This window comes from Ochlerotatus camptorhynchus, unplaced genomic scaffold (genome assembly GCF_037179485.1).
Source record: "Ochlerotatus camptorhynchus isolate MF236.1 unplaced genomic scaffold, CSIRO-AGI_Acam_v1.1 ptg000086l, whole genome shotgun sequence".
NCBI lineage: Eukaryota > Metazoa > Arthropoda > Insecta > Diptera > Culicidae > Ochlerotatus > Ochlerotatus camptorhynchus.
The window spans coordinates 3291666-3314714 of NW_027040576.1; the positions used below are offsets into that span (position 1 = coordinate 3291666).

At 39.0% G+C, this 23049-nt stretch overlaps 1 protein-coding gene across 3 annotated transcripts in view; it reads left to right on the forward strand.

Moving 5' to 3' along the window:
• The first annotated feature begins 5914 nt into the window (after window positions 1–5914).
• LOC135698454 (uncharacterized) overlaps window positions 5915–23049 on the forward strand; it is a 300826-nt gene continuing 283691 nt past the window's right edge. Inside the window, exon 1 of one of the 3 annotated variants that reach the window (XM_065218452.1) lies at window positions 5915–5971. The gene's annotated coding sequence lies outside the window, so the exon portion shown is untranslated. Of the gene's footprint in view, window positions 6216–23049 lie in introns of all 3 variants that reach the window. The other 2 variants (XM_065218451.1, XM_065218450.1) reach the window with 2 other exon arrangements.

Consider the following 23049-nt stretch of genomic DNA (forward strand, 5'->3'; position numbering starts at 1 on the left):
GCGTAGAATAGAGGACAAAAATCATAGCTACTGTGTAACACTGCAGAATACAGTGTTGCCCACAATACAGTTCCTGAATCTTGTCTCTTAAACAATTAATAACTATTTAATTTGACGTTTGGCTGAAAAACAACTTTCTGCAAAGTTGTAGCTGATAAAATTTCCAATAAGAATAGCAATAGAATTTGTTCACAGTACAATATGTAAAAAGGCTAGAAGACAATGAACAAAAAGTTTTGTTTTCCTATAGTAATTTCCATATAAACTTCAAATGGTTTGTGCCAAGTCAGTTTCTTATCAAATGAGTTTAAGCTTTTGGAGGCCAATTAGGACCCAATTTGAAACCGTTTGAACACAGTGGAGCAAAAGTTTCAAATTTTGCATCAGTCTAATGGACATATTATGAGGTTAGGGATGGGACCATCAGGAAACCTGATTGAAGCGATTTGGGTGGGGAGAGGGGAATTGCCAGCTTCCTGTCGATAACAGATCGTGAATTGAAGGCGGGCTCTTCTTCCCCACTTATTGGGACATCCCCTCGTACGATGGCTTGTCCATTACCGGGTTGTAGGATTTTATCGTTGCAAGGAGATTCTCCTTAATACCGCGGACTAAGCGTAAGTGTCTCTGCTTACGGGTTCGCCCTTCGTTTTTAGCCCTTCATACAATTGTAAATTGAATACAATCAGGTGTTGTACTTGATCAAGTCGTAAGAGGAGGACAGTTCACTGTCTAATGTTTGTGCCTGCAACAATGAGTGGTTTCCTTTACATACATACATCTCTGAAAGTATTTCCAGACTACACACTTAGAAATTACTACACACTACGAAAAAGACATGTAAATTTCAGTGCCCTGAGACCGACACATGCAAGCGGCCCTTTTGACATAAGAATCAGTTGAAAGGACGAGAAAATCAATTCAATCTAACAGGCTTGCAATTGCTCATTGTATTGCTTCTTGCATCTTACAAATAGAAATTATCATTATAGTATCTCATTGTTTCATAATTACGAAAAATACCATTTTAGCTGTAATGAGCAATTGCAAGCCTGCAATCCAAACTCGTACCCTCAAGCAACTTTACGAAGACGAAGGACAGGATTATCCACTAGGAGGACCCGCACTGCTGAAGAACTTCACGTCGACGATTACATAGGAGGCGCCCAAACCATCGAAGAAGCAATCCAGACTAGGAAGGAACTGGACGAATTACTGGCGAAAGGTTGATTTAAGCTACGAAAATGGTCCCCGAGCAACGCGCAAGTTTTGGAAGATCTCGATCCGTCCCAAGTTGAAACTCAAGCTTTCCTGAAACTCGATCCCGAGAAACCAATCAAAGCTCTTGGTGTCAGTTTGACTCCACTTCCATCGAAAACAAAATTCATCCAACGAAACGTTCCATTTTATCCGATGTTTCCAAGCATTTCGATCCCCTCGGCCTTACCGCTCCAGTCGTTATTCGTGCTAAGATATGTTATGAGAGTTATGGCTACACCCATGTGGATGGGATGACCAGGTTTCCGACAGCATCAACGATAAATGGAAAGCTTATTGCTCCGATTTGCCGAAGCTATCCTCCTACGCAGTAAGCCGATGTGTGTTTCTCCCTAACGCTACTGTGCAACTCCACACCTTTGCTGATGCATCCGAGCAAGCTTACGGTGCATGCACTTACGCCAGATCAACTTTACCCAAGTTGGCCAAGTACACGTCCAGCTGCTCTCCGCAAAATCCAGAGTCGCTCCACTTAAACGCCTATCGATACCACGGTTGGAACTTTCAGCTGCACGCAAAGATTGTCGAAGCGCTCGATATGCCAATTTCTGCGTCTTATTTTTGGTGCCGTGACCAGGATTCGGTTTCCAATTCGCCATTGTGTTCGCGTGCCGAGTGACGCCAACCGGCATCATACAAAATTAAAGCTATTGAATTTCTGCCATCGTTCCAAGTGCAACCGACGCCATCCTTGCCGAATAAGAATCCGATATTGAAATACGTTCCTGCTGTTCCAGATTTAATTAATACAAGGCCTATTTGATTCAGGCACATGGTACGTGTAATTCCATAGTGCGCAGATATTGTCCACGGGTGCCTTGAGATTTTCCGTTTTTCTTTACACGCTATTCCGTCCGCTCATCGAGGATTTCCAACTGTGAAGCGAAGTGCCACCATCCAGTGTACCGTAAAACGGAGTACCCCCGTCCGTCAAGAAAAACATCCAACAAGTTACCGCCGTCGTTATCATCCTTTCCGCCATCCTGCCACTCGCTGACCTGCTGCAATCATAGGTGCTCTATCAATAAAATACAAGGCATTATCCTAGCCTTGAAAAGGTTAGCAGTATTCCAACCATCCCAATCCTTTCGTTCGGTTCTACCGGGTCCTTTTTGTGTGTCTTCCACCTAGAACCGCCATTTTGCTACATCGCGTTCCAACCGCACCGCCATGGATGAACAACGGATGTTACAACTACACCGTTCGAAAAATTCATGTAGATTTCTGCGAGATATAGTGCACATAAAATTAACGCTAGATTTGGCATAACTTTACGCGATATTTCGTGTAAATTTGAGTGCAATATCGCATAAATTTGGAATATTGTATGCAAGCTTGTAAACGATTCCACTGTTTATGCCAAGTAAAGCTCAAAATTAAACGAAGGGAGATTTTACGCGATAGTTAACATTCAGAATATTTTCTGTGTAACGAACCGTCGCACCGCCTTAACAGCAACAGCCGATCAGTTCGTTTCAAAGTACCAGGCCGATCGAGACCAAGCTCAGGTGCAGCTACGCATCGAGAACCTTAACGACGTGTGGACGGAACTGGAGGATGTTCAGTCGAAAATTGAAGATGAAGAGACCACCAATGAAGGTAGGGAACAGAACAACCAAACCCGTTACAGATTCGAATCCCTATACTTCAAAGTAATGGCTGCTCTGCGATCCTCCTTACCCGCCAATCCTATACCGACTCAAAGCGCAATCCCTGCCCTGCTGGGTTATCTGGCATCAAGCTTCCCACCATTTTGTTGCCAGAGCTCGATGGCGACTACAATCAATGGCTGGCTTTCCAAAACGAGCCATCCAAAAAACCAGACCTAAAGTGTATCCCACACAGCAAAAAAATAATTTTGATATCACGTCAAAGTGGATGCACTACAATCATGTCGAAAATATGGTGTAATATTACTTGCTAAAAAGGACAAAATTATCATTAATACAATGCATGAATTGATATTAAATACGCTGCTTTTACTGAATTTGTTTATTTATGTGGTCATAAAAATTACATGAAATTTTCGACATGATTGTAGTGCATCCACTTTGATGTGATACCAAAATTATTTTTTTGCTGTTCAAGTTAATAGTTTAATAAATCCAAATCCAAGGTTGCAAAGTGTTGCCTTTAAAAAAAAGAAGTGACTCCTAGTGGCGGTAAGGCGCAAACCTAAAAGTTCGGTGCAAGAATCAACTGGAGTGTTAGCCGATGCTCACACCCCCACTCAGCATAGTTACAGTGCACATTTGATTTTCCCACCGGTTAAATTTTTTAGCGGAAATCACGAACCTTCCCCAACATTGCCACAAAAATAATAATTTCTAGGTGTGTACTTTTAGCGGCGTCGGTGGTAAGCGTGATTGCCTCTCACCCCAGCAGGCCTGGGTTCAATCCCACACTACAAAAAAGTAACCCTTTTGACATAAGAATCAGCTGAAAAGGACGATAAAATCAATTCAATCAAACGCACTTTTCGTCGAGTTGCATATGTTTCGGTTTCCGGACACTTAATTTTACATGCCGTGTTTGTTTACGTTCCATAATTTACGTCAAAGCTGAATTACGTCTCGTGTAAAAATAATAATTTCTAAGTGTGCAGTAGGCGCCGCCGGGATGTTCTGAGGCATAACATCTCTGATCACGCCTTCCTTCGGAAGGGAAGTAAAGCCATTGGTCCCCGGTTCATGAGTTGATGGGTCGATAGGTAGGGTCCAGGAGTGGGAGCTGCCTTCATGGCGTCGGTAGCATTGGTGCTCAGCACGGAAAACAAGATCGACGGAAAACAAATCAAGGAAAAAAAAGTGTGTACTTTTACACGAGACGTAATTCAGCTTTGACGTAAATCATGGAACGTAAACAAACATGGCCTGTAAAATTAAGTGTCCTGAAATTGAAACATATGCAACTCGACAAAAAGTGCGTTTGATTGAATTGATTTTCTCGTCCTTTTCAACTGATTCTTATGTAAAAAGGGCCGCTTGCATGTGTCGGTCTCAGGGCACTGAAATTTACATGTATTTTTCGTAGTGTGTAGGTTTATCCCAACTTAGTTTCCAGTATCCTCCGAGATTATTCTGGATTCCTCTGTAATGAAAGTCTTCCAACTTCCCTAAAAGTTGCAGCTAACTATTCTCGAAAGTCTCGTTTCACTTCCCTCGGTAGATTCTTTTAATTTTTTTTTCTGGGACTGTCCTCCAAATCCCCCCATAAAGTCATTCTGAATTCTTTTGAAAGTGTGTTCCGCCTGTTTTCGCAGGTTCCTCCAAACTTTCCTTACCAGTTTTTTTAATTGTCTCAGAATGTTTCTTCCAGTTTCCTCCAAATTAACATTTATTTTATGCCAGAATTGCCTTCTGTCTTCCTTCAAACTCATCCTGGAATTTTACTTCATATTCCCGTGAAAGTTCCTTCCAGCTTTAATTAATTTCTTCTTACTTTGTACTCCCCACTCCCAAAATGTTTTGGCATTGGGTGTGGATTATTTTTTATTTATAAATTTATGCTTAGGATGTCTTTTGTGAAATAATAGCTATTTCTCAGCAAACCTAATCTAATTTCCGGGAATCAGGAAACGTTACTTTCGGACAATTTCTCAGGAATAGATTCTCGGGGTGACACGGGTACACGCAGAGAAATGATATTTAAATTCAAATGGATATATTTTTGGCTGAGGGCCTAATATATTTTTGGTATTGATTCAAATATATTACCTATTCGGCTAATTTAAAGAAAAATATTTTTGAATCAACAAACCGGTTGTAGAGTCAATACTCTGTTTGTTGATTCTAAAAACCATTTTGTTGATTCAAAAATATGTTTTGTTGAAATAGTGATACAATATGTTTGAATCAATAACAAAATACGTTAAGCCCTGAAACAAAAATCCATTTTTCTGCGTGTAGGAAACACTAATTGGAAGTTAGACATGGAATGTTCCAATGGTAGTGGTAATTGATGAATTAAAACAAAATGTTGCTCTATGACTTTAAGCATTAATCTGCTAGTAAAAACTCAATATGTAAACATTTATTAATCTTAATATTGTTTAAACTGTTCGATTTTGCCATGGTACCAAAATCGACCCTACCAAAAACTAACGGTTTTGTTGTCAAAATCGAACCGTGTCAAAATCGAACCGTGCCAAAATCGATTGGGTACTGTGGTTTCTCGAGAGCAAATTTATAGGAAGCCCTAATCCATTTACTTTATTTTAAAACGAAAGATTGGAACCAATAAACGTCACTAAGTATTAAGTCACACTAAGTATTAAGTCACACACCCACTACCACTCAATCATAATCTTGTCACCTACAGAAAATCAGCGCAATTGGTTGGGCAACAGTCGAGAAATTGCGGCGGGTGGACGAAGACATTGTGGGTGAGATTCCTGTAGTGAAATTTCTTACAAGCCCACATGTTCGCCTTCCAAAGCTTCATTCGGTAAAATACCACTCGGTAAGATTACCGTGAGAAAATTCTTCGAAGGAAAAACAAAAACTCCATCTCGTCGAACCGAGAGACCGGAGAGTGAAACCGAATGCCAGCTCCCGAATGCCAGGACGACCCGAGAGCAAGCCAGCTGGCTGGGAGCTGTCTGTGGTGGGACACACGATATCCCAACCAGACTCCATCGGCATCCGTTGTTCAGTTTGGTTCCGACCGCCGTTCGCTTCGTTTGCCTTTTTTGGTGAGCTTTTGCTGCGTTGCTTTGGTACAGACCTACTACACCTGGGGATCTGGTAGTGTGGTTGAATCCAGTCCGCTGGGTCCAGTCAGTGTGTGGGGGTGGAAAGTCGGAAAAACTTCTCAGCTGATGCGATTCTAAGCTTGATGTGTGCGTGAATAAACTGCTGAAATAACTATTGTGAAAGGAAAAGTTTTGCATTGTGCCGTGGTCGCTAGGTGCGTGTGTGGTGCTTGTTAAGAGATAGGTACAGTGAGTGTATGCCGCCGCACTATCAAAGTTGATGCAAACAGCTGAGAGTGCTTTTTGCTTTTTTTTCGTTTTGGGATTCTGTACTGTTATACTCTGATTGCGTATGGTTTTGTTATGTTTTAGTTTTAATTAGGCTTGTGCTGGGTTTGTGTATTATTTATGAAGGCACACAGACTGGTGGTACTGAGTAAATAAAGCTTTATTATTTAGCTTTAACTGTCAGAGTTTTATTTTTTCTTGGGTGCTTTTCCGTTTGTTTTTTGTTTGTGTTCTTGGATGGGATGTCGTGGTTGATGTCGTTCATCATCCATGGTAGAGGTGATAATGGGAAGGGGATTGTTTTGCTTGTCACATGTACCAACTCATCACAACGGTCTGCGAGGGAGACATGAAGCAAAGTGAAGGATAGTGAACTCGCTCTTTTCGTGTCCCGGATCCAACGAAGCCTTATTTGCATCCTCTGATGAAAGGATGGCTGAAAATGTGTCTAGTACAAGTATACACGATAACGTAGCACTCTCGCCCTCACTCGGTGTATGCATTTTTTTTTGCTGATGGAAGGGAGAAAATCGTGCACAAGAGATGAAAAGCTGGGAAAATAAATAGTGTGTTGTTGCACCAGCGGGGACGACCAGCTGATGATGTTGGTGGAAACGGGGTGAATCAGTTTCCCTATTTCCCAAACGGAGCTTCTCTGGGGGTGGTACTGTGTTGCCACTTTCGGCTTGCGGGCCGGCTTTCGGTTCCATTGTACACAACAAGTACGGTGGGTGGATGTGGGTGGACAAACGTACCACCGAACCTAATGTGAATGAAAGATGAATACGAAGAAGAGTGAGTAAATCCAAGCGGAAAAATAAAATGAGACATGCTGGTGCTGGAGGTGAAGCATTGTCGTAATCATTATAATGGATATTGTTCCAACCGCATTCAAGTCCGACTGATGCCTGTTTTCAAAACTGAGTGAACCATATTCTATGGAAAACCTTGCACCGAGAGCCGAGTTGTATACGTACATAGTTAGGGGGCTTACGAGTGCACTATGGTTTAAACTCTCGAAAATGTGTGTGTTTTTTTTTTAATAACATGAGAACGACTACTTTTGAAAGGAAGGTTCCCTCGGATCAACTCTTTCCAAATGTAGGCTGTATTGACGGTGTTGAAAAAAAAAATCCCGACAATTTTCAAGGTTTTAAACCATCGTGCACTGTGCCCTTTGTTAAGTGAAGTGATTGTGGTTGGTGCGATGGAATGTGACTTGAATCCCGCATGTCAGAGCAAACTTTGTCGCCGCAGAACACACAAAAGGTAAGTAAGCATAATAGAACGAATATTGAGTGCTGGTTGCTTTTAACATTTCCCATCAATATTAAGACCGGTTGTCTGTTGCTGTATATTTTTTCAAACAAAACCGAATGCGTCTATTCAAAGAAATGAAGAAAAACGCAAATACTCAATGATGCTGGAAATTGCACTTATCTTTCCTCTGGAAAAAATAAGGGTTGTGTTCAAAGCACAACCAAATTATTTTTACTGCTCCATTCAATAATATATTGGTAACAAAATAAATGGTTAAGAAGTTTATCTCTAAAATGAACAATTTATTATTTTTTTTTTAAATTAGGCGGTTATTGAATAAATCCTAAAATTAGCATTACATTTTTGAAATTAGAATATTAGTTTCTTTATTATTCATAATAAGGTTCCTCAATCCTCCAACTTTCGGAAACTCACTAATGTTATTCATGTCCAGGGATCTACATTGTTGAAGCTCTCAAATGAACTCGAGATTTGTTTCTTTCGTACAACGTGTATAACGTATCGTTTCTATAACGTAAAGCTAGACTATCAGTCACGAAACGAGAATGAAAAGAAGCACGCTTAGAACAAAGGCTGGCTGTGCCCCGTAACGTGGGTAGATCACATTTTCGTGGTACGTTATGGGATGTCTTGACTACTTAAAACTAGAGGAACAGGAAATTTAACTCTTTTGGAAAATAATGATGGCCCTGAAAAGGGTCGATGGTCGAAGCCTTTGGAAGATGATGATGACGTGTAGGCAGCTGGATCAGCAAACCGGACTGGACAATCCCATATTCTTCGGTTCAATGATTGGGCACTCGCCAGAGTCTCGGCCCGTCTGCTGCTGGACAGGGATTGAACTGGTGTCTGCGAAAGGTTGGAAGGCCGCAGAATATCAGTGTCCACCTAGCTAAAGCTCCTCCCCTTTTTAGTTTTTCTCGTTAAAATCCTTCTCTCAAAAAGTTGATAAATCTTAGTCTTTAGCAGAAAGACGCTTAACACTTTTTTCGGAGAATTTATGGTCCTGTTTCACGTCATGGTTCTTCTCTATGCCTGTTCAGATAAATTATAACCTTTTTTCTCTACTGCGCTTAATCAAACGAGCAGAAATAAGAATGGATATCGGTTACGCGCTCGAATAATTTAAAATTCGAATAGCTGGAAAAATCTTGGACTTTTAGGCATTCCTAGAAAATAGTGAATAATTGGACTTTTAGGCATCCCAAGAAAATAGTGTTATTTCATGTTTTTTGGGGGTCCTTCAAAAATGTCGATGAGCAAAATTGCAACCAGCAAGTGTAACCCAAGAACCAAAAGCGGTGCAATGCTAGTTTTCATTGCTATGATGACGGCTGAATATCGCTGTGAAGCAACTGTAAACTCTAGAGGGAATTTATATCTGTAACTGAAACCAGTTCGATTTTGTTTGCCAACCTGGTTAAAATGTCATATTTAATTATCTTAAAGATAAATCGTCCAGCTCAAACCTTTGTAGGAGTAAGAGGTGGGACCATCATAAAAAAGGGGCTTAGAATCACAGGGGTGAAAGTCAATTCTCTTCATCGATTTCCTCTTTTGATGACCATGGCTTCTCTAACCTATTTCGCACTTTTTCTGCTGTGCTTTTCTCTTCTATCATCCAGAACAACAAATGTATCAATGAATGTGTTTGTCGTCGAGTTATTAATGCAACAGAAAGTGGATGAAGAGAATCGATCAAAAACACTTGCACCCCTGCTTCCAAGTTTGGTTACAAGATTACAACTCTGGAGAGCATTTTGTGTTGTCGTTGGGGGCGTGTGGTGCTGAATATGGCGATGAGTGTGCAAAATGTTACGCAATTGCATCCTCTCTATTCGCACACGCCCGAAAATCGGACTTGTTTCGTCTACTAACGAATGATGACAGTGCAATGCTACATCGACATGTTTTGTCTACAAACGATTCACTGATGATTGTTTTGGGGAAGCAGCATAGTCGTGTACGTAATCGGTGGATTTGTTAGTTATTTCGACGCTTTTGAGCAATGCTTGCCAATTTACTAATTGACATTGCTATCGATGCGTAGAAATATTTCTGATCGTTTGGTGATAAAATTATTGAATTTGGTCTAGGGGCAGCTGAGTTATTAACATTCAAAACCTTTCATAATTTCGTTATATGTCTTATTTTTGGTTTTCACAAAGTGTACCCCCATATAGAAATCACAGACGTAGTCCTACGTAAAAAAAAAAGGCTGGCTGTGGATCTTTTCGTCGTTGCTTTGCTCACCCCTTTCAATCCCATGCACCGACACTGTCATCTGCTCTGTCAATTTGTTTAATATGCGTTATTTCTCATTTTCGTTACTTTATTTAGATAAATATGTGGATGGAAGATACATTGAACATGTTTCGTGTAATCTTCAAGTGTTTTCATGCTATAAATATGTATCTTTAGCCTAGATTGAAAGACGAGACTATCAAAGTCGAGTGCTCTTTCACTCGTCCGCTTTCTTGAATGAAAGACGATTGAAGAGACGGGAGAAAGAGAGACAAGCGATTGAAAATTTGTTTGTAGACGCCGACTGAGGTGTGAGAATGCTGCGAAGCTGTTCGACTTCATCAGAAAAAGAAAGCTAGTAGTCTCTTCGTCGCATTGATTTTGTCGATTGAAGCTGATACTGTGTCGCCCTGGTCATGGCAAAACATCTTCAGATACCAAAGTACACCTGATATCACACATCTTTATGTTGCAGAAGTATGCCAGACAACCCAGACAACCCAGACAACTAGAATGCGCGTATGTACAAAGTTGTTCTATGATATACAAATATATTTACAAACAAACAAATCGTAAAGAATGTAAAAAATGGCTTATTCGCACAAAAGCGGATGCTATATGCGTGCTCATTTTAATTTATTTTTAAACTAGTTGATTTTACATCATATACGATTTAATCTGTAATAACAAATGCAATTTGAAAGTTCGTGCGATGTATTCCGATTTAATCTGTGATACACTACACTGAAGTGCTTTTCAACTAAAACTTATGTAATATATCTTAAATTCAGTTTACCATTACCTGTGCTCAATTAAAAATCTAAAAAATTGCAAACGGTTTATTTTAATAAATGGAATGTCAATTTGATTGTTTCAGTATAGCATATTGAACTCCCAATTGAATGGATTAAACCCCATATATACAACATATAAGGCCTGTACTCGAAAAAAAAATGCACCAGACAAAAGTGTTCGCAAATTTTATTTTAAGTTGGATTTTCTTGAAAATTTCAGGGAATGAACTAATACATATGGATTATGTTTCGGCATAATTACTTCATTCAATTTCCTTTCCATCGCTGAAAGCCCGCACCTTTCCCTTAAGACCCCTCATTACATTTTGTGCAATGGTGGAGCCAACCTTTTTGGTCACTATCATCTATTCTTTCTTCAACTCCAGCTCGTTCTTAAACACCTTGGACGATTTTCGAACTTTGGCCTTCATTATGGCCCAAAATATTTCCACCGGATGAATCTCTGGTGAATTTGGGGGGTTGGCGGTTTTTGGTACAAAAACAACGTTATTGTCTCTGTACCAATCCAACGTCGATCGCGCGTAATAGCATGATGCCAGGTCCGGCCAAAATAATGTCTCGCCTCCGTGGGACCGCAGGAAGGGCAACAGACGCTTCTGGAGGCACTCGGTGCGGTAAATTTCGCTGTTGATGGTACCCATTGTGATGTACGGTTTACTCAGTTTCTTGATTGTTATGAAATTTTGCACATGTAAACAATTCACTCCAAACTAGTTATACCCAGATTTTCATCAATTTTTACCCACGGATAAAAATGGTGCATTTTTTTCGAGTACAAGCCTTAGTTCTAGTTATAGTTTTCATAACTTTCATTATTCTTTGTCCTCTTTTCTTTCGAGGAAGATTGCTTATCGTCAGTTTCCAGTTTTTTTTTTCATAGGCCAAAAGCCATAAAATGACATGTTAAATTACATGAGAACTAAAAAACAAAATCATTTGTGGTCATGTTTAGTTTCCAGGTCACACCTGGATATATTCCGGGTACCAAAACGGAAACCGTTCATTCAACATATCATAATCTCAAACTTGGTTGGTCTCGAGCTACAGGTATGTGCCGCCGCGCAACGCCGACGCCGCCGCCACTGTTTGGGCCACGCCGCCGCCGACACTATTTTAACGGCGCGCCGATTGTTCAGAAATCGTCACACCGGCGGTCAATTTTTTTACAGTGGTGGTCCTCTATACCTGTAATATGCGCGCGAGGCTCAAACAGTTGTGGACTACTCAAAATTGCTTTGTTTACATTAAAATTCTACTCAATTAAAAAAAAAAACTTCAAAGCCATCATCACAATAGGGGCGAACATGAAAGTTCTATAGAGTGCTACAAACTTCTCAAAAGTTATATAGACTTCTCGGAAGTTCTGCGGTCTTTTCGGAAACTTCATACACTGAAAACAAAATTTCGTTTATACATCGAAATCGCTCGTTTGTTCTACGATTTCATTCGTTGTTTTCTACAACAAAATAGATTCGTACACACTAAGATTATTTTACCGAAATCTGTGAAATTTTACCGAAATCTCAACAGCTGAACGTTTGGTAAACAGTTCGGTAATTTGTCACAGTTTTCCTGTAATTTTTCAACGAATATCTGTGAAAAATCACCGAACTGTTTACCGAGCGTTCATCTGTTGAGATTACGGTAAAATTATACAGATTTAGATAAAATAATCTTAGTGTGTACATTAGACTTAAGCAAAATTTGAAATTTTCGCTCGACAGTGCTCAAACGGTTCCAAATTGGGCCCTGATTAGCCTTCCAAAATTTGAACTCATTTAGTGAAAAACTGACTTGGCACAAACCATTTGAAGTTTATATGGAAATTACTATGGAGAAACCATAATTTCGGTTCATATCTATCTCAAAATTCACCAATTCACTCTGCTTTAGAAAATGATAGCTGAGCTTGTTGAAAACTTTCTCAGCTACAACTTTGTTCAAGACTACTTTTCGATCAAATGAAAGGAATAAAAATTATTAATGATTCAAGTCACTGATGTCTTATGATTATGCTCAATCAACTGTTCAGCAGGCAACATTGGTGTTTATGGCGCGTAGAATAGAGGACAAAAATCATGGCTACTATGTCACACTGCAGAATACAGTGTTGCCCACAATACACTTGCTTAATCTTGCCATAAGATTATCACTCTCTTAAACAATTAATAATTATTTAATTTGACGTTTGGCTGAAAAACGATTTTCTGCAAAGTTGTAGCTGATGAAAATTCTCATTAGAATAGCAATTGAGTTTGTTAACAGTACAATATGTAAAAAGGCTAGTAGGGGGAGGTAGCTCATCGATTCTTCCGGTTCGCCTCCTAGCATCGTGCTATAAGGTACCAGGCGATAACCAGGGTAGTTGATAAATAGCTCGATGACGTCATTTCGTTGGCGTCTGCTATGGGAAATTCTCATAGCAGGCGTTGACGATGGGACGTTGTCGAGTTGTTGAATAGCAACTATCGTGGTAACTCACCGATTACCTGTCGATCTGCCAAATTTGGAAAGACGTCTGCATTGAATTGTCTCATATAATAATATTCCGCCCACTATATCACAAGAAATTGCGAGTAGCTGAGTGGAATGGAGATAAGTTAAGCATTGGGTACAGGACCAAGTCTCCGCTGGGTGGTGCCAGAAGATGAGCGCAATAGAATCATCAAGTTGCCATAAGGCACGGAATGAGACTATTGCATGGCTGGGTAGTCAAAGTCTTCCATTCGTTAGTCATTTCAGGTGGATTAGAACAGGTTTAGGTTTAGGGTGGGCGTTGGCCAGATTTGGATTTTTCAGATATAATCCTAAATAGGACCTAGATTATTTAATACACTAGTAACCTCAACTTCTGTCACAATGTTTCATTGTGACTAATCAACACTCAATGGGTAAAATATCAAATTTGCGGTAAATTTGAAAAAAAGGGAACTTGGAGTGTAGAGCGCACTGCCCACTGGACGATTCTGAAGCCAGACCAAGTGAGTGGGTTACGGGTTTATTTGATTGTACGTCATTTCCAAGTTATATATAGATACATTCATACCATTGGCATTTTGTATTTGAGATAAGACAGAGACAGGATGCGGAGGGCCCGCTTAGGGGGAGCGTAACCCATGTTATGGCTTCCATTTATTAAATAGTTCAGATAGGCTGGAAATGATAGGTTCATGGTGAGAAAATGTACCATATGGTGCCCGTTCACTGATCAAAATTAGATTCAAATCGTCAGGCCCTGCCCTGGAATAAGGGAATTGACGATGATTTGTCAAGTTTCATTTTGCATTTGCATATAATTGTAAGTTTAGGTTTGCTTTTGTAATTGTAAGATAGATAGTTTGCCTCAATTGAAACATTAAGTTAAACATGACGAATCATACCTCTAAAATAGTAGTAGTTACAGTGCCGCATTATCTAACTTTTGTTTTGTTTGTTTACATATAACTAATACTAATACCTCCTTGTTTTCTCTCTAATTTGTCTACTATGTCCCACCATCACGATGAGAGATGAGCTACCGTACATGGTACACGCTCATGTACACTCCCAAAATAGTATGCCGCAAGTAAGTATATCACAGAGGCAACTAAAGATCCAGAAACAAAAACCGAAAACGCTGAACGGCAGATTGGTTTACAGTGGTCGACCAGGGTGTGTGCTGATTAATTACAAAATTACAATTACATCATTATTTCATACATCAGCTTGAATTGCGTTGATCGATATTACATTTTTTTGGCTCTGCACTACACCACCGGAGCCAGCAAAGTTCAACAATCCATCGTTGCTTATGCCTTTGTTGTCGTTTGGAACCAGTTTTGCGAGGTAGGTGACGATTGTGCGTATTTCTCGTGTAAATTTTGAAAAGGGCCTAGCCTGAACAATACGTAAAGAGCAAATTGAAACATTGTACGTCGCGTGAAAGTGGAACTTAATGAAGGCCTAAGTACTTTTTCGTAGTTTTTAGTTTTCGGATTTGAAAGATCGTCGGTTACAGTGGCCTGCTTACTGAGCAGAAAAACGCGGTCCCAGGTCCTTACATATCAAAGAGATTTATGGTAAAATCGCTTGTGTATCGTGTATTTTGCGAAACTCGTTGTTGTCGTTGGTTCCGGGTTTGAATGGATACACAAATTTGAGCAACGGTATTATGTGATATGAGGGGCTCGGTGGCCTTAGAGCAACCGTTTTTGCTTACTGAGCAGAACATCATGACATTTATTTGTTAATATGACTACATGGTAATAACAGCAACTCGGTGATTAAAAAGGTGCTCGTCTGCCTAGTGGCAAACGTTTTTGCTTACTGAGCAGAAGACCGTGGGTTTAGTCCCAAGCTCCTTCGTGTTATATGATCGTTAGGACATCAATTCAGCTTATCGTTTACCAAAACGAACCCTGCTGCAAACCCAACCCTCTTATCCAACATCCCAGTGATTCCTCGTGGAAGTGCAGAGGTGTTCTCGGCTTCCATCAAAGCGAGTGTCATGTCAACACAATCCTTCCCATTCCTTTCTTGACCTGTGTTCGGGCGCGGCCGGCGCTGGTATTGCCTAATTTAAGATCACCAGTTTTTACACATTGAGGATGATTGCTAGTCCCAAGCATCGTCTATTGGTTCTCTGTGTAATTACAGCTGATCTGGCAATAACAGAGTAGCAACCGTGGGCGGTCAATCAAGCTCAAGCTCAAGCTCAAGCTCAAGCTCAAGCTCAAGCTCAAGTACAATATGTAAAAAGGCTAGAAGACAATGAACAAAAAGTTTTGTTTTCCCATAGTAATTTCCATATAAACTTCAAATGGTTTGTGCCAAGTCAGTTTCTCACTAAATGAGTTCAAGCTTTAGGAGGCTAATCAGGGCCCAATTTGGAACCGTTTGAGCACTGGGGAGTGAAATTTTCAAATTTTACATCAGTCTAGTGTACATCCCAAGCAACAATTTTTGTTTTATTTAAGTTTTATAGCAGTTGATATAACCAAATTATAAAACCTTCACTGACGACCACATTGCTTTAACAATTTCCTGAGAACCGCAATACAGTCATGTCATGGCCAATTGGCCCAGTTTTAATGCAGTCATTAAAACTTGATATGCGAACTACTTTAGGAGCATAGGATTTATGTCAGTTTTATCACACTCTAGACGTGATTGTTAAAAACGCAAACATAAAACCTCCTCCAGGTCAGAAAGTTTTAACAGCCTTCTAATGACTACTATAAAACTATATTACAACCGCATAAATCGCTCCTGAAGAAGTTGATAAAACATGATACGCAAAACATTTTGACAACTTTGAAAGTTTTAAGTTGGGGTTTTTGGATGATAGTTAATATTGAGAAATATTTTATTGTGGTTTTATTCTTTCGATGTTTGATGTGAAATCATGATCCTTGTCAGTTGGTAATAATGGCTGATATTATTGTGCATTGAAAATAAGACGACTTTATTATAATTTTAAACCAATCTGTATATGCTTCACAGCATGCCGTGCAATATTTATGGTGATTATTATACCAAATAGGAGCATAAATTTAGTGCGCCATATGAATACTAAAATATAGGGATATTTTTAATTTGTCTGCATTAGCACCATGCATTAAACAGTCATTCAAAGATTATCTATTTAGTACAAAACTGTTACTACTGTTGAGCAATAACCAGTCACATATTATTTAATTATACATAGATGTATGAAAGTGTTTTATTGCCTATCAATTAAAGCGTAATTATTCATACTGTGTGAAATTTGTACATACGGCGACATTTTTTTTCGTTATAACTTGCTACTCCTTAAAAATACCTCAATATAACATATTCTCCTAGATTGGAATTCTATAGCATAACATAAACCTAATGGTTGTATCTTAGCATTTCGTAGTCCAAATTGAGAGCGTTAAGTTATATTTAAGCTATATAACTAGCTTGCTGGTTTTATTCGGTACAGCGAATCAAAACAAAATAAAAACCATGACCACCTGTCAAAAAGTCAACATTCCAAGCGATCCTCCTATTTTCGCTTGGAATCAAGATGTAAGAAATGCTTATTGGATCCACTAAAAGCTTTTTCAATACAAGGTTTAAAGCCGTGATGTCAATACTGGCCATCTCCAAACGGATTTAGTGAAACTGTCGGCGTTGCTTTAAGAAGGGTTCGTGGATCTTTCGGAAGTGTATCGGAAAGCCGCTTGTTCAATATTTTTAAGAGCTCCTTCACCGCACTGTGCCTTATGTAGGGATCGTATAACTGTAGTTCCTCCAGGAGTTTCATATTGTCGATCGTCTCATCTTCATCGTGTTCAGAAACACTGAAGGGGTTTTCATTTCATATATCTGAATAGATTTGTTTTTTATAATGACAAAAAATTTCAGAGTATTTTTTGTTGTAGCAGTATATTTCTTATCTGTGAATCTTAGGCCTCTGATAAAGATGATAGTTGTAATGAAGCTTTAATGAAGGTCTAAGACTGCTTCAAGTTTTATATCGGTCATAAAAAGTGTACCATAAAACATAATTGTATGTTTTGTTTGGTTTTATTCTTCAGTTATAAGTAGTGATGCAGAACCACCTTACAGCTACCGTTAAAACTATGAAGTCTGAGTTTTAATTTAGTAGTCATAAAACAGTTTTATAGACGATTTGACGGCCTAATTTTATGACAAGCACACAAAACCGTAATACAACCACAGGCTGGAAGGGATGCTATGATAAAACAATGATAAAATAAGAATAAATCTTCCAAGCATTTAGATTGTTACTTGGGATGTTATGTAGCTAGTTTCGTTAGAGAATGACAGTGTGTTAGTGTTATAACTTTATCGTTGGAAGGAATAAATCATGTCAAATTAATTTTAAAAGACAGACTCGACTCGAACTATGAACTTTACGTTTGGCAGACCTGTGCTTATCCTCTGCTCTTTTTATGCTACAGAAAATGGTGAGGCTAAAGACGAATAAGAAGCGCTCGTAGAACGATAACTCGATTTCGTTTACTTTTTGCGGCTTGCATTGCTAAAACATCACAACATCAACACAGGGAAGACAAGAAGAGCAGTTGTTGGCTGGATAGTACGAAGTTGAACTCGTTTATTATACGAATAAAGCGTAATAGGAAAGAGGACTACTTCAGCCTAATCGCCCTATCGAGCAGAAAACTTAAAAAATATCTATGATTACCCCATAAACGAAACAATTATACTTCTCTTCTTTGGTTTGTTTTTTCCGTCGATCTTGTTTTCCGTGCTGAGCACCAATGCTACCGACGTGCCAGGGAGGCAGCTCCCATACCTGGACCCTACCTATCGACTCATCAACTCATGAACCGGGGACCAACGGCTGTACTTCCCTTCCGAAGGAAGGCATGATCAGAGAAACAATTATACGTATGGTACGATATTTTAGTTCAAAAGCTACCAAACGCAATCAGTAAGAATACGTGATATAAATGTTTATACTCATTATTCTCGAAAACAAAGGAGGTACACCGATAGAATCCAATAACATTTATATAAGGTCCGAGCCAACAGGCAGCTTGTTGGTGTTAGAATCAAAAATATTGTAAACATTGCTGAGCACTCAAGTGACGACGTCACTCTACCATAACATTCCATACTGCGAACAGTGAGATTTACATCACTGTCAACAGCTGTTTCGTGTAAAAAGATAAACATTGCTATGAAATACGAACACCACTAATCATTTGCACATTTTACTAACACTAATAACCCTGTTGGCCTGGACCTTATATAAATGATTGGATAGAATAAACTTTTTTCTCCATTCGATAGGCCGAAGTGCAGCGCCATTGAGTTTCAATGCCTGAGGCCAAATTTCGAACCCGTAAGCCGAGTTTACTGTCAAGAACGAGTGTTACATTTTCAACAATATCTTAACAATTTGTTACTCTTCATCAAATCTAGCAGTACTTATGGAAAGTGGAAACATTCAATTTTGAAAAAAAAAACATTTGTTTGAAAAAGTGGGATAAAGAGCAGAATGCGCTTAATAGGCCAAAAATCAGCTCTCAACCCTATTAGCATTGCGCAAGATGACAGGCTTAACGAATGTTTCAAATTAGTCCAAGGAACTTCCCTCTTTTTTTATTCCAAAATGTCGAATTCTCTGGAACATTACAACTTAGCCATTTTTATCCAAAAGAGCTATCTGCTGCATTTTGGAAGCGAACAAATGTTTCAAATTGCATTGATGTTAAAATGTTGTGATTTTAATCGAATTAGATTCATTTCCTTTTTTCTCATGTTCTAAGTAGAAATACTCACAGGGAGAGATAGGCGGAGAAAACAAATTACAATTCGGGAGCAGGGATTTGTTCCTAAATTATCTTGCAACCCTTGCTAGAAGCTAGCATTTCAAATGACTTTTATTTTAAATTCGATTTAGATGCAAAATAATAATAATTCATTGCATCGCAATACTTTGCACATTTCATTAACCAACGAAGATCAATTAATCAATAGAGTTAGAATATTGTTTTTGGTTCCAAAAACTAGTTGAATTTGATAAGCACACAAAACATAAAGGTGATTGAATTTCTGTTCGATTGCAATACTCTCAAATTTATTCCAGTAAGAATTAGAAATCCTCGGAAAATTCTAATTGGAATGTTCGATTGGCTCATACTTTGACAGTTAATTTGGCTCAAAACATTCTCTCCGCCCATCTCTCCCTTTGAGTATTTCTACTTCTAAGATCTCACAAATTAAAACTAAATAAATATGATGATGAGACGTCACGGTTGGTGCATGTGTTCATGCATCACCGATGTACGCGGATCCTCATGGACTGGGCGCAAAAACACGCCGAAGCCACCGCAGCCTAAAACTGCTATCGACGTGACGCCGATGATGCCGCCGCCGCCGAGCATAATTACCCCACACGGCGCCGCTGACCATTTTTGAATCGGCGCACACCTCTAATCTCGACACATTATCCGTAGAATTCAGAAGCTGGATACGGTAGATTAATCTTCCATTTCAATTCCGCAACCTTTTTGAACACACCATTTTAATTAGTTGACACTCGCATCAGTTCATCATGAGGCCTCATTGTCATGGTGCTCCTTCCTACAATCTAGCACAGTTTTCACCTGAAATGCATTGGCGTCGCTAGAAAATTTAGCTGGAGGGGGCCTAAAGGGGGGAGTAATTCTTGATAGCAAACTCAATTGGAATTTACATTTGAATAAAATAATAAGCAAGGGTACAAATGCCCTATGGATAAGCAAAAAAACATTTGGTAATAAATGGGGATTGAAACCTAAAATGATCGATTGGATCTATAAGGCTATAATAAGACCCAGAATAACATATGCATCATTAGTTTGGTGGCCAAAAACAAAAGTTAAATATGCTCAAAAACAACTCGAAAAGTTGCAAAGACTTGCTACAATTTCCATCACAGGAGCAATTCGTAGCACGCCCTCTAAAGCGCTAGATACAATGCTAAATCTGCTTCCCTTACATATATTTGTGCAGTTAGAAGCCGAAAGAAACGCACTAAGGTTAAAAAGAACAAAACAGTTTTTTGATGGGGACCTTAGGGGTCATCTCAGTATTTTGAAGGAATTTAAAATTAATTCTTTATTAACTCATGAAGACTGGATCAATAGACAGTATAACTTTGAAAGACTATTCAACGTCACTGAACCTAGTCGAACTGAATGGGAATCAGGGGGACCTAGTATTCAACCAGGATCAGTAATTTTCTACACTGATGGCTCCAAATTAAACAACAGAGTTGGCGCTGGGGTAACGGGTCCTGGTGTCAACATATCAATATATATGGGTAAGTGGCCAACCGTATTTCAAGCAGAAATACAGGCAATTATTGAATGTGCTACGGTTTGTTTACGTCGTAATTACAAACATACAAATATATATATTTTCTCTGACAGTCAAGCTGCCCTAAAAGCATTGAGGTCAGTTACATGTTGTTCTAAACTGGTTTGGGAATGCATTCAATTACTACAGCAGGTGGCTAAAAATAGTACAGTTAACTTATTTTGGGTACCTGGGCACTGTGGGGTTGAAGGTAATGAAAAGGCAGATTTATTAGCAAGATTGGGATCATCAAAACCATTCCTAGGTCCAGAACCATTTTGTGGGGCCTCAGAATGTACCCTCAAAATGGAACTAAAAAACTGGGAAAAATCGATGATAGATAACATTTGGAAAAACACTAAAATAGCTCGACAGTCCAAAAGATTTATATCACCTAATAAAGGAGCAACTCAAAGACTTCTTAGTCTCTCCAAAAAAGATCTATGTACTTTTAGTGGCCTAGTTACGGGCCACTGTTCAAGTAAATATTATTTAAAACAGCTAGGAAAATTGGAAGATGACAAGTGTCGATTCTGCAACCTAGAGAGTGAAAACTCGGAACATTTACTATGTAACTGTGCAGCACTTTTTCATAAAAGGAAAACTTTTTTCGATAAGGGCTTAATACAGCCCTCAGAAGTATGGATGACTCATCCCAGTAAGGCAATAAAGTTCATTCGTTCTATAATACCTTACTGGGACAATGCCTATAGTCAGCTAGTGGAAATCACTCAAACAAATAGTGATATAAAACCCTGATGTGGCATACATTAAACCGGGGCCCGCCACAATAGATCAAATAACTGGTCGCAGTGGAAAAATGTACCCAACAAAGGAAAAAAAAGGGGGAGGGGGGGCTACTAAACTTTTTTAATTTTGCAAAACTACGGTTAAATGAAAACTCACTCAAATTACGTCAAGGCAACTTATTTTTGCGTACATTTTTTTTCTGTGACCAATAATATGACATTGAGGCTTGTTATTATTTTAATGGTGAACAATAAATTTTGATTATATTTATTTCATACCAACGATTGGGACCTCTATTGAAAGAGCCTTAAACGCGTAAATGTAAGCATCTCAAACTTAAGAAAATTCTCAGAGTTAGGTAGTTTCATGAATTTTGTAACTAGCTTTTTTTAGGTTTTGAATATTACACCATCAGTCAAATCTCAGGCAAAGCATAGCTTAGCTTAGCTTAGATTGACTGCACATATCAATGGTTGCTAATCCGTGATTGATCAGAATCAGTGAAATTGTACAATGAATCGATTGAATGGGGCTGGGAGTGACCGTCCATTCTCATTGTACAAGTTTCAGTGACTCTATATTTTGTAGATCAATAACGGCGCCGGCCACGTCCTTGCAATCAGGTGGGAGTACGGAAGGAATATTAGAGTGACCTTTGTTGTTTGTGGGCCGTGTTTACCTCTGCACCCCAACAAAAGACACAGAAAAGGAGCTTTTGTTAGTAAGTTGGGTTCATTGGATCAGGATTCACCTTGATAAGTGATGCGACCATGGTTTTAAATGAATCAGTGTTATCATGCATTATACTTGGATTTGCCCGAAGCCAAAACCAAATGGTGTATCATTGGGCCTTATTACGGGTGTCACTACACGTTGATAAGCAAGTGATACTCAGAATAAGAGCCGTGATTACCGTACAAATCAAATGGGAATCACTTCACCGTGACGACAAGTGACAAGTTTTCACCGTGATGCGACATCCGTAATAAGCCCCATTATAATATAAATCTGAAGACGTTCCATCATCGAAAGCTGAAAATAAACTTAGAGCATGAGCATGAGCAAAATTGATCGCCCGCGACTGCCAACACCAAAGAGCTGAAAACCAATTCAAACAAATCAAATCAACAGACAAAACCAGGGTGAAAGCTGTAAGAGTGAATCATTACAGTATAAATCTAATGATGTTCCGTCATCAAAGAGCTCGAAGAAAACTCAAATAATTTAAATCAATAGATCCAGTCTGAATGAAGGCTGCAAAAATAGAATAATTATACAGCAATGACCCCATTTTGTCCGCTAGCAAAGTATGTGTACATTAAACATTCATCTTGAAGGAGGAAGGTATGAAATTACAATTATGTGGAATTATTGAAAAATAACAGTCTGATGCGCGGAGAGGTTGACAGGATCGGGTCATAACTGTAATGTGAATATTAGGAAGATCCGTGGAGGCGAACCAGCCCCAGGCTGAAAGCCTCCCTAATAAAGATAAATAATAATAATATTAGGAAGATTTATCATCATCAATTTATTCTTGAATTAACCTGGAAGTATGCTTGTGAATAATTGTTATACAGATAAATTAAATTGATAAACTAAATGGTTCAAACAACAACTCCAGCCTGTAGAAAAGCTGAAAATAGGGAATCTTTACAATGTGGATCCCCCACGGTCTTCTACTCAGTAAGCAAAAGCGGCAGCCACCAGGCTAGTTGAGCTGCTCAATTTAAATATTGGGACCTTATTTTGTAAAGTTCTTAAGAATACCGATTGAAACACAATGTAAAAAAATAAAAGTTAAGAGTCTCATTCGAATCAAATGATTCCAAACGATACGCATTCATAGAAATTAAGTTTAAA